This window comes from Magnolia sinica, chromosome 12 (assembly GCF_029962835.1).
Source record: "Magnolia sinica isolate HGM2019 chromosome 12, MsV1, whole genome shotgun sequence".
In the NCBI taxonomy this organism is placed as follows: domain Eukaryota; kingdom Viridiplantae; phylum Streptophyta; class Magnoliopsida; order Magnoliales; family Magnoliaceae; genus Magnolia; species Magnolia sinica.
Genome location: NC_080584.1, coordinates 18,152,073 through 18,164,279, shown reverse-complemented (window position 1 = coordinate 18,164,279; position 12,207 = coordinate 18,152,073). Strand labels below are relative to the sequence as shown.

General features: G+C 39.0%; 1 protein-coding gene across 1 annotated transcript in view; it reads right to left on the bottom strand.

Moving 5' to 3' along the window:
• Positions 1 to 12,207, bottom strand: part of LOC131221045 (protein CHROMATIN REMODELING 4) — a 57,651-nt gene that overhangs the window by 44,869 nt on the left and 575 nt on the right. The window lies entirely within an intron of this gene.

Below are 12,207 nucleotides of genomic sequence, written 5' to 3'. Positions count from 1 at the left end.
CAGTTATGACCATTACCATTACATTATGGCCGTTACATAACCGATTTTGAATACCTTGTCTCAGATATTTTAAATGAGGTACCCTGATGTATGCATCTATTATATGGTTTTCCATTCATTCTTTTTGTTTTTTCCCCTTTTCACAGTTAATTGCCTTTTCGGTCCATCATTTCTCAATTCTTTTTCCTCATGTTAATGTACTTCACACCATATGCTGTCAAAGAATGTTGTGTCCATGTACTTTAAATGAGGTAACCTAATGTGCCTAATTTAAAGGTACGTAGCAGTTTGGTTTTTGTCATAGCACTTCAAGAGGCATGAGAAGGAGATTGATCGACTCCTCACTATCCATACACATCAAGCAAATATTAGGAAGGATCACGGGCCTTCTCTGCAAATTGTTGATAGTAAGGATTCTCTAACAGCATACCAACCATAGAAAAATTGCTACCCGAGGAGGAGCACCATAAAACCAATTATGGAACAGATGGCGGGAGAGGCGACTCCTAGGCTTCGAAATCAAACCAACGAGCAACTTTACGGAGAACTTCTCGAAGGAGTTTCTAGCCCAACTAATAAAATCCTCCACCTGGCCGCCAAACTTGGCATTCCTCGAGACTTCAAGAAGGCCATTGAACTCACCAATCTCTACTTCTGTTAAGTTCCTATATTATGGAGGAGACCACATGAAACGATTGATCCACTAATAATTGAATGACATTCCGCCACAACGATGCAGTGATCGGGAGTAAGCTGGGAAATTCTCGGAAATAGAACCTGGAGTGCATGATCACCACACCAAACATCATCCTAGAAGTGAATGTGAAGCCCATTCCCAAGGACGAAAGGCATACCCCTTCAGACAATGTGCTTGGTAGCCACGAGGCCCACAACCACTTTCCATATAGTCAAGGCCCTATACAACGAAGAACCCCTTATGAACTACCCACACTCCTGAGTGTTGTACTCAACGGCCACCAACTCCCTCCATAGTGTACCCTCTTCCACCTTAAATCTCCAAATCCACTGTCCAAGCAACGATGTGTTCATGTCCCCCAAGGAGTTTAATTTTTGCCCCTCCTTTGATCAGCATGCATACTATATTGTGTATTTAAAATCCAATCCATTCATGCCCTTCATCTCATACGGATTAAAGGTCGGGACAAATTAGGTTGTTAACTCCAGCAATGCTACCCACCCGGTGAGCAGACTAGCCTAATTTTTATTCAAGGTTGACCGGTAGGGCTTTCATTTGGTACGTGTGAAGTTCAATATTTCAATGATCCAAACCATTAATGTGATGGACCCACCATGGATGGCCCATGCACAAAAACTCCTAGATATAGAACATGTGCCTTTCATTGGTTGAGTGGGAACCATTGCTATTCTTCCTTTTGACAATTTCATTGTTTGACACGTATTCAATGAATTAGGATTCTTCTGGGGAATCTACGGTGCATGGATCATTGAAATTAGGGCCCCTAATATCAATGGTTAGGATCACTAGACAATGGGCTCACTGGTAAAAGAACTGAAAACCCAAAAGGTACCATACAATCATTCCATAACAAAGTATCCCAAATTGGTTACATATCGGCCGTAACAGCCGATACATAACGGTAACGGTGGGGCCCGTTACGCGATACGGGAGCGTAACGGGCGATGGGCCGATATTGTAACCGTAACAGCCGTTACAGGGCCGTTACGGGCCATAACGGCCGTTACGGACTCGTAACGGCTGTTACGGGCCTTTTTCAAAAAAAAAACTTACCTTTCTTCTTCTTTTTCTTCTTCTTCTCTTTCTTCTTCTTCTTCTTCTTCTTCTCGGACAACTGCGGCCCTGTTGCGACCGCAGCCATCCTTTTCTTCTTCGTTTTCTTCTTCTTCTTCTTCTTCTCTCTCTCTCTCTCTGTTCTTTCCCTCTTTCCCTCTTTTTTCTTTTCGGTTTCCCTCTCCTCTTTTTTTTTGTTGCATGTGTACCACACACCAACTTAGCTGCTGTGTACGTGTCACGCTAAGACGAGCGCTGACACTCCTCGAGCTCCGAGTTGTACGAACGGTTCAAAGGAGATCAAAGTTATATGGGCTCCGCAGTGATGTATTTATTATATCTACACCGTTCATCTATTTTTAAATATCGTTTTAGAGCATTACCCAAAAAATGAATCGTATCCAAAGATCGTCTGGACCACACCAAAAATAGTAGCGGAGATGATGATTTTCACAGTTAAACAATTTGTAGGCCCACCGTAACATTTATTTTCCATCCAATCTGTTCATAAGGTCAAAAAGACATGAATGAAGAGTAAAAACAAATTTCATATTGATCCAAAAGTTCTGTGATCCCAAAAAAGGTTTCAATGGTAGACGTTCAATCCCCCACTGCTTTTTGCAGTGTGGTCCACTTGATAATTAGATCTGTATTATTTTTCGTGTCAAGCCTTAAAACGATCTCGTCAAATGAATGGATGGTTTAGATATAACACATTCATCACAGGTGGGGCCCAATAAACTTTGACACGTGTGCTACACTTCACAATTTGAGTCCCACCTAATTCGGGCTCTTAAAAAATTGTACACGAGACATATATTAACTTAAAATTTACCAATTAAATTATGAACTGCAATTGCTAACTCACAATGCCAAAATCAAATTATTTGAATAGTTTTAGTTGTTATTTTGTGGACTTTTATTTTTTAAAATAGGGCCTTTTGATTTTTTTCATGATTCACCATCCAATAAATGTCCACCAATACATAAGTGGGATAATGGCAATAAATTGCATGAATTTGAGGCTAATTTGAGGCATAGATTGGTCCTCCAAGTCAGCCCGAAATTGGCAACGCCATCTACCTGAATTTAATTTCATTTTTTTAAAGAACTAGTGAGAGAAAGATATTAAATTGTTAAGTATATAAATTAGATATTTAGAAAATTAAATATATGAATTTTGCAGTTAAATTCAGGTTACCTGGTTCAAAAATTAATCAGACAGTTCGATACAACTTCTCACCAAAGAGTGGACCATTACACCACCATAAACATGTTCCAATTTATAAATGAATGCATATTTGGAATGCTTAGAATATTTCGGATTTAATCCATATTTTTTCACATTTTTTTGGCAAAAAAAAATAATTTGCACCGTTACGGGCCGTTACACTCCCGTATCGCCATTACGCCCCCGTATCCGTATTGGTTTTGGAGGGCACCGTTACGCCAACTGATACCGATACGAGATACCTTGTTCCATAACAATAATGGTGGTCATAACAGCCATTGCCGCTACCATTACGTTACGAGCCATAACGGCCGTTTTTTTTTTCTTGAAAAAAAAAAAATATCTATTTCAGGACCATCACAAGGCATTACAAGTGTACTAGACCATTATTTAGGCTATTATGGGTCATTTTTTTTGTAGCGGTCGTTACAGCACTGTAATGCATAACAATTACGGCCATTACCATTGCGTAACAACGTTACAGTTACATAACCGTTTTGTCATACCATGGGTACAATGGCTCCACCTGAGCATCGTATAGTACCTCTACATGTTGCTAAACCCAAAGAACAGTGCTTTTTGTTTGATGCGGCAACAGTACATGTGGGACCCACCGTCTAGTCTGTGGCTTGCAGTAATTGATGTGAATGGATGGACCACATCACCATCCATTAACCAAACAACGAAATGATTACATGGAACAGCAGGATTGAACTTTCACATGCAATTCACCATCTATAATTACATCCAATTCACATTGTCCATTGACCAGGTTGCTATGTCAAGTTCAGGATGAGATAGTGACTCCGATATCGAGCTCCAGTTTGATTTTATGATGGCAGCTGCTTGTGTAACAATCACACGACAATGGTAACCAATGTAGCAGTCGCAAAGGGGGCTATAATTATAGAAAAATTCTAAATACCAGAAGAAGAACTCCAATATGGGCAAGATTCGACCGGTCTCCAATCTACTAACGGAATTCTCAGTGGACCTGATTCAATGTGTTTCTATCATAATCGAATGAATAAGGAGTCTTTCAATTATTTAAGAGATCTTATTTGCAAGAAGGATCTTTTGTCTACAACATCCTAAGTTAGCATAGACAAGCAATAATATTCTCATACACAATTAGTCACAATGTTAAAAATTGTGTTTTGCGTAACACTATTGGTAGACATTTTAATAGGGTTTTAGATTTCGATTATATGCCTCCATTCCCATTTGATAAAAGCTGCAAAGCCTAGAGTCCCTTTGGAAAGACAAAATAATGAGTGGTTCTTCCCCATATTTTAAAATTGAATTCGAGCCATAGATTGTAAACACATCCCAATTACAGTCCTTGTAATGAAGCAAGGTTTGTAGCATAACAAGAAGGAATTCATTTCTCAAAATGTTTTCTCCACTTGCTTTTTTAATTTAAAATTTCAATACATTCTTGCTGCCTAGGAAGGATTTGCTTCAAATTCACAAATATTGGCGTCTGCACTCAACCGGGAAGGGAAATTGTCTGTACCTAAGGGTAAGTATTATTTTGTTGATGAAGATTTTCCTAATACCCCTAGTTTTCTAGCCCCCTTTCATGCCCTCTGCTACCACCTGAAGGAATATAAGCAAGGTTGTATACCAAGGGACGTTAAAGAATTATTGAATCTTCATCATTTGTCGTTAAGGAATGCCACTGAAAGCGTGATTGAAGCGTTGAAAGCGTGGTTCCAAATATTGAAATCTGCCCCCGCATACCCATTGCACACACAACTACACGTTGACACACATTGTGACAACAACCAATTTAAAAGATTTGCTTGGGAAACGGCAGTTACTTCCATTCGCGAGAAATTGGGGATGGAGTTAGGTATAGACAATTGCAAAAATATAATAAATGTACATTATAAATGATCTACTAAATCAAAGTGGCTTTGGGTGGGACGATGACCGAAAGATGGTCATAGCATTGCTTGAAGTTTGGGATGCTTACATTGAGGTTAAAAATAAAATATTGCTTTCATATTAGAGATGGATCATTTGTAACTGATATCTAATTAGGTGAATTGATATTTTTTATATGCATTAATTGCCAGTTGCCACAGACACAGTGCAATGAAGGACTTTAGGAACTATGTTTCCACATTATGATAATCACATTCACCAAATAATCGAAACGAACAATGCTACCAATGATCGCCAACAATTAAGAGATAAGTGGCATCAAAATCCAGACAATCGCACATAGAATAGTCCATCAGAGACTTTCTACTCAAACCCATTGGGGGGGGGGGGGGGGAGCGGTGTGCTTGGATTTGACCTTTTTTAGATGCAAGAAAACAACCTGAGTTGTCACCAGGTATGCTCTCGTATTTGCAATGGGTGAGGACCACAGGCTGGCCCGTCCTCGTCTAGAACACGGAAGAAGAAGAAGGTTGCACCGTCACCGAAAGTGTTGGAGACACTACAAGACCTTACCTCGACTATGAAACATTGCACGCACACAATCAAGGAAGTGAAGGATTCAATGACAAAGTATGTGCAGATGCAGAAGTAAAGGAGATCCAGAACAAGATATTCCGTAACGGTAAGGTGGTCGTAATGGCCACCACCGTTACCTTAACGATACGGGGTGTAACGGCCGTTATGGGCTCTTTTTTTAATGGAAAAAAAAAAAAAAAAAAAACCCCCGAAAAACCTATATCGGCCCCATAACGAACTATTATGGGACTTTTACGGCCTTTACAGCATTTACAGGGGGCATAATGGACCGTTATGGGGGTTGTAACGGCCTTTACGAGTCATTTTTTCTGTAACGGCCATTACAGCCTTTACAAGCCCATAGCGTGTAACGGTTGCCAATGTTACCATTACGTAATGGCCTTTACGTCCCTGTAACGGCCTTTACGGCAAACCATGCTCCAAAAAACTAAAGAGTGGAATAACACAAGAAAGGAACGAGTTAGAGCTGTTTTTAATGGATGAGTTGATGCATATGACAACCGGTGTTCGCAATATCGATACTATCAGCCGATATATCGGCCGATATTATCGGTATCGCGGTCCGGCGACACGAAGCCTTCGAAAGATACCAAGTAAATAAATTTAAAAAAAAAAAAACAGAGAGAGTCCAAATATCGTTCGGGACAGCGCCGTTATCTTATAAAATAATTGTTTTTTTTTAAAAAAAAGGGAAAAATTAAAAAATATATATAGAGAAACTTTCAACAGGTGGATTTCGATACCTGTACAAGAGATCGCCATGATCAGAAGCTTCCCTTTGGTGGGGCTATTCGAATCAAAGTGTCGTTCGTAGGTTAGTACAAACAAAATCTCTGATTTGGGAGAGAAATCCGTCGAAATCTGGAGAAATCTAAGTATTTGGGCGAAATTCGAAGAAATCCTTGCTGAAATCCAGAGAAATCTTCACCGAAATCCAAAGATATGTGAGATTTGGGAGAGATCTTAAGGTTCTGGAAAGCCGGAACCCTCTATGCTTTGAAAAAAAAGGGCATCCGAGCCTTTTTTATGGAAACCCAGTTGGCTGGTGTACCGCAAACCACCGCGAGTTGACTGGTGAGTTATCGCCAAGTTCCGTGGGTCCCATCATGAGATATGCGTTATATCCAAACCGTTCGTCCATTTGGCGAGCTCGTCATAAGGCTTGAGCCGAAAAATAAGACAGATCCAAAGATCAAGTGGACCACACTGCAAACAGTTGTGGGGTCACAGGAGTTTTGGATCAATATGATATTTGTTTTTCCTCTTCATCCAGGTCTGTGTGACCTAATGAACAGATTGGATGGAAAATAAACATTATGGTGGGCCCTACAAATGTTTTAACGATGAGAATCAGCCCCACAGCTATCTGTGGTGTGGTCCACTTGAGCTTTGAATATGGCTCATTTTTGGGCTCATGATCTAAAATGATCTCTCCAAATGCATGAACGGTGTAGATATAATAAATACATTATTGTGGGGCCATGTAGCTTTCAACCGTTCGTACAACTCAAGTTGCAGGAGCGTCACTGCCCGTCTTTGCAGTGTGTGGGAAGCAATGACGTAGTGAGTACTGTAATACGTAAACTCCATGGGCCCATTGTAATTCATGTATTTTATCCACTCTGTCTATCCATTTTACCATATAATTTTATGGTTTTAGCCCAAAAAATGAAGCATATCCAAAGCTCAAGTGGACCACACACCATGGAAAATAGTGTGAATTGAACATCTACCATTAAAAAATCCCAAAGAAGTTTTGGATCAAGCTGATATTTGTTCTTTTCCTTCATCCATATCTTTGTGATCTTATGAACAGGTTGGATGAAAAATAAACATCATTGTAGACCCTAGGGAGGTTTCAACAATGGAAATCATTATTCCTATTGTTTCCTGCGGTATGGTCCACTTGAGCTTTGGATATGTTTCAAATTTGTGCTCAACCCCTAAAATGAGCCGAAAAAACGATAGACAGCATGGATAAACCATGTACATTCACGGTGGGCCCAATAATAGAGTTAACTCGATACTATAAGAGGTGCAGGGAGCAGATTAGGTAAGACCCGCCTCACCCAAGACCATACAGCCATACCATGGGGCCCAACTTGACGTGTGTATTCTATGTCCCCTCCGTCCATCCGTTTTTTCAAATCATTTTACAACATGATTCCAATAATTAAGAAGATCCAATTATCAAGTGGACTATACTCAAGGAAACAGTGTTAGTTGAACATGGTACCATTAAAAACTTCTTAGGGTGCACCTTAATTTTTCCTATATTTTATTAGGCATCCAATCTGTTGATAACATCACATAAGTTTGAATGAAGAGAAAAAACAATTATCAGCTTGATCCAAAACTTTTGTGGCTCACTAATGGTCAATCACCATTGTTACCTTTGGCATGTCTACCTAATTATTGGATTTGCTTCAATATTTAGATAATGTCCTAAAATGATATGGAAAAATAGATGGACAGGGTGGATACTGAATATAGTTGTCTTAGTTCAATTGGACAGCGCATAGCTTAGACCCTATACAAAGGAAACCTATTATGTGCACTTCTTTTTTGAGATTTTATGATTTAAAAGTGTATATTAAGATCTTTTTTAATAATCCTTGAAGTTTCATTGAAAAATTCAACCATTTTCCCAATGTTTCCCCATGTTTCCCAAAAAGTGATACATTGCATGATACCGATATTTCGAACACTGATGACAACCATCACTGAAGACAAGTGGAAAGCACTCAAACATCTCATATCAAATCTACAAATGGCAAAGCTCTTCCTTCAAATGCGGCCTGAAATGAGGCGTATATTTTTAAAGAATATTATGAAAGTTTAAAAGCCGATTTTGTTTATGTGTTTATCATTACTAGTTATGGAAAACTGTAGTATTGAACCTCTTATGGTTAATTTGAATGCAGTTGTTATTCATCTACTTGCGACGGTGCATTTAACTTTGTTTACATATTATTCCGTTGCATCTTCATATATTATTCAGTTTACACATCATTCAGTTGCATCTTAATTAGAGGGACTGAGTGTAGAAAATAAGTCAATTAATTTGATTTGAATTATTATACAGCGTCATCTCATTTTCTCAAACATCTGGAGGTTCGTTCCGCAATTATGAAATAGTGGGCCCACTTTTGCGGGCCACCAAAAGTTCGGATTTGCCTTATTTTTGCGCCAAGGCTGTCTTACAATGTGCTTTGTACAATAATTATCTTGCATGTTCCAATGCATGTCAAGTTCAGCATATTTGGGAGCACTTAACTCATCACATTCATTATTCTGAATATACCAACAAATAATTTCAATAATTCCAAGAATCAAAATCCAAGCTCCCAAATAGAATTTTTGAAATCCAAGAAACACATTTGAAAATCCAGGATGATTAGAAATCCTCTCAAATAAGCTCTAATTGACTAATTGGAGGTAGATTTCACTGGCTGTTCAAACTATACTCATAGTTTTTAGATCATCATCTTGAAACGGAATGTCTCATGACTGCTTCACAAAAGTCCAACAATGGGCTGCCTACCTAAAATCAACCCTCCTTTACCTAGGCTGGGGCTTGCTTGTATCTTCTAAAATCCTACGTTATTTTACATGGAAATCATTTTTTTAAATGGCATAAAATTTTAAGGATTTTTGGATTTCCTGCAGCAAGCAATTTCTTTCGTGAAGGATTATAGTGAAGCACTAATTAGAGAAAGCTAACAAGGTCTACAATCCCTTAATGCCTTCAATCCAAGCAGTCACAAAAAAAATAAAAAATAAAAAAATAAAAAAATAAAAAATAGCACATCTCTCCCTATCATTGCAATTCTCATACATGATATATCAAACAAGAACAAACAATTCACGTCCACAAAACCCTGCATTCGGTAAAGGACTGATAATAAGTCTAGATAATCACTAAAACACATCTTTCCCTGTCCCTGGATTCCCATACAAGATTCATCAACCAAGAACAAACAATTCCTGTTCAGTAAAAGACTAATAATGAGTCTAGATATTGCTTATTCTGTTCTTAGCTACGTTACCTATGTATGGCACCCTGTGCAGCTCAAATATGGCATTTACACCTAAAATTGAAGTGCTGTAAATGGGTACAGAACCCACTTCTGAGTGTCAAGGTAAGTAAGGTTCTTGCAACCAAGTACCTCTTCACCAAACCAACTACACCCCAACTGCCAGAAAATTCATCTCCCAAACTTCCATAAAATGCAGTGCTACATGTAGGCAGATCATTGCCAACTTTCCAGAACTTAAACAACAACATTCCTTTAGTTTCAATTACCATAACAGATTGAACAGAAAAAATTATTACTAGCACCAAACCTGTCTTCAGCATTAAAGTACCAATTACCAACAACTTCAAATCATAACATGAATACTTCTTGCTATTTCAGTTTCTCGTTGTGCGTCCAAGCAAGGAGATAATCATACCACGGTTTGGCCTCCTCCGCAACAGAGGGCTCTCTCAAAGGAAGAATTAGAAGACCAGCAACTCTTCCAGTAATTGCAGCATTATCATCTTTCCTTGGGAGAGGAAGACTCAATCATGTGGAAATATGGTCCCTCAGGTCGGTTCTTGATCCAATCCTTCTATAAGCTGATTCGAACTCTAGAATCCTCCGTGCAAAAGCCAACAACTTCTGTTCTCCTGGTTCCACATAGCCCCCACTAAGGTTGCAGCGTTTGTTCTGTTGGTCGGAAGGAAGGAAGTGCTAACCATCAACAATCACTAAATAAGATCCATGATGCTCACCAATATATGTCCTATGTGCATGGAAGATGTTGAATTGATTAACCGCCCTTTCATTCATTGCACCTTTGCCAAAGAGGTGTAAGCCACCTTCCTTGCTTTATTAGTTACATCATGGGTGATGTCAGAGTCCATAGAAGACTTCTAGTATGCTTGGCATGGGGGAGGAGTGGGGAAAGAAGACAAGATGTTGTGGCGGCTGGTTCTTATGGCTTCACTTTGGGCTATTTGGGGGGAAAGGAACAATTGTTGCTTTCGCAACCTCCATAGTTCAGTTAGTATAGTTGTAAGGAGAATCAAGATTGATTTAGCAGGTTGGACGTCCAACTTTAAGCTGGTCGACGCTTGTAAAGTTTTTGCTTTCTTAAAATTGCAATTCTTTGTGCCTTCCTCACATTGGCCATTTATAAAAACATGAATCCTTCTCAGTACGACACCAAATACACGTTGAATGGCTAAAAGTCCCTCTCCTAAAACTTCCAAGAAAAAGCACCAAACCAATACCAACTTCCAGCAATTCAACTAACAACTTTCTTACACTTCTCAAAAAGTTCAGGTTCAGTACTTAACCACTAACAACTTCAATTTCCATTCTCAAACCCAAGACTCATTGCTGACCAATTACAGACCATAATCTATCCCCCAAATCTTCTAAAAGACACCAACTTGCAGGTTTCAACCACATTCTTCCAGTCATTCCAATTCACACCGATGATTGAGCAAGATAAACAATTACCACATACAATCCCCATGGTCAGCATTAAATCACCAACAACTTCAAATCCCATTCCTTAAATCCAAAACTCACTCCCAAACAAATTAAACAATGAATGCCAAAATCCCATCTCTCAGAAAAAGAAAAAGAAAAAAAGTCCAAGAAAATGCTGATTTCCAATTTCTAAAAGAAATCATTCAAAAACAAATAACTACCAACTCAAAGTCTCAAACAATTCTCACGTTCAGTATTAAACTACAAAACAACATTGATTCCGTTTTTGTTTAATCCGATACTCTCACCACCACACAAATGACACACCAATGCCAACAAGAACCATCTCCCAAAACTTACAAACAGTTACAAGTTCAAATCTTTGAAAGTGCAATGGCCTCAAAAACCCCCTATGACCACTACTGGCAACAACTTTTCCACTCGCAAATTCAATACTCTCACAACCAAAACAATTACAAACCAACCACCCAACTCTTTCGAACAGCACCAAGTAGCAACATACAGAACAAATCGTGCAGCACAACAGCAATGCTTTCAATAATAATCCACAAACAACACCAAATTCAACACCTGAATACAAGACTCCCCCTAATAAACCAATCACATACCACACACCAAAAAATCGTGCAACAACAATGCTTTCAGTACTAATTCACGAACAACACCGAATTCAACTCCAGAATCCAAGACTCCCCCTAAGAAACCAATCACACAACACACGCCAAAAAATCACGCAACAACAATGCTTTCAGTACTAATCCACGAACAACACCAAATTCAACTCCCGAATCCAAGACTCCCCCCTAAAAAACCAATCACACTCCACACACCAAAATATCACGCAACAACAATGCTCTCAGTACTAATCCACAAACAACACCGAATTCAGTGCCCAAATCCAAGACTCCCCCTACCAAACCAATCACACACCACAAACCAAATTACCACCAAACAAAACCCAACCTTCAGTACCAAAACAGCAACAACTTCTAATTCTATCCTCAGACAACAAAACCAGCAAAACACCAAACACCCAAAAAAAAAAAAAAGGGGGAAGAGACCATCTACAAGATCACCAATTTCTACTCAAGAAATCCCTAGTTCTGTCCCGGCACAAACCGAAACACCATAATCCATGAAACTAAGCAAGCTGCAAAGCGTAAAAGCACATAAAGAGTACAAAAACAGCAAGAATCAACAAGAGATTAGAAGAT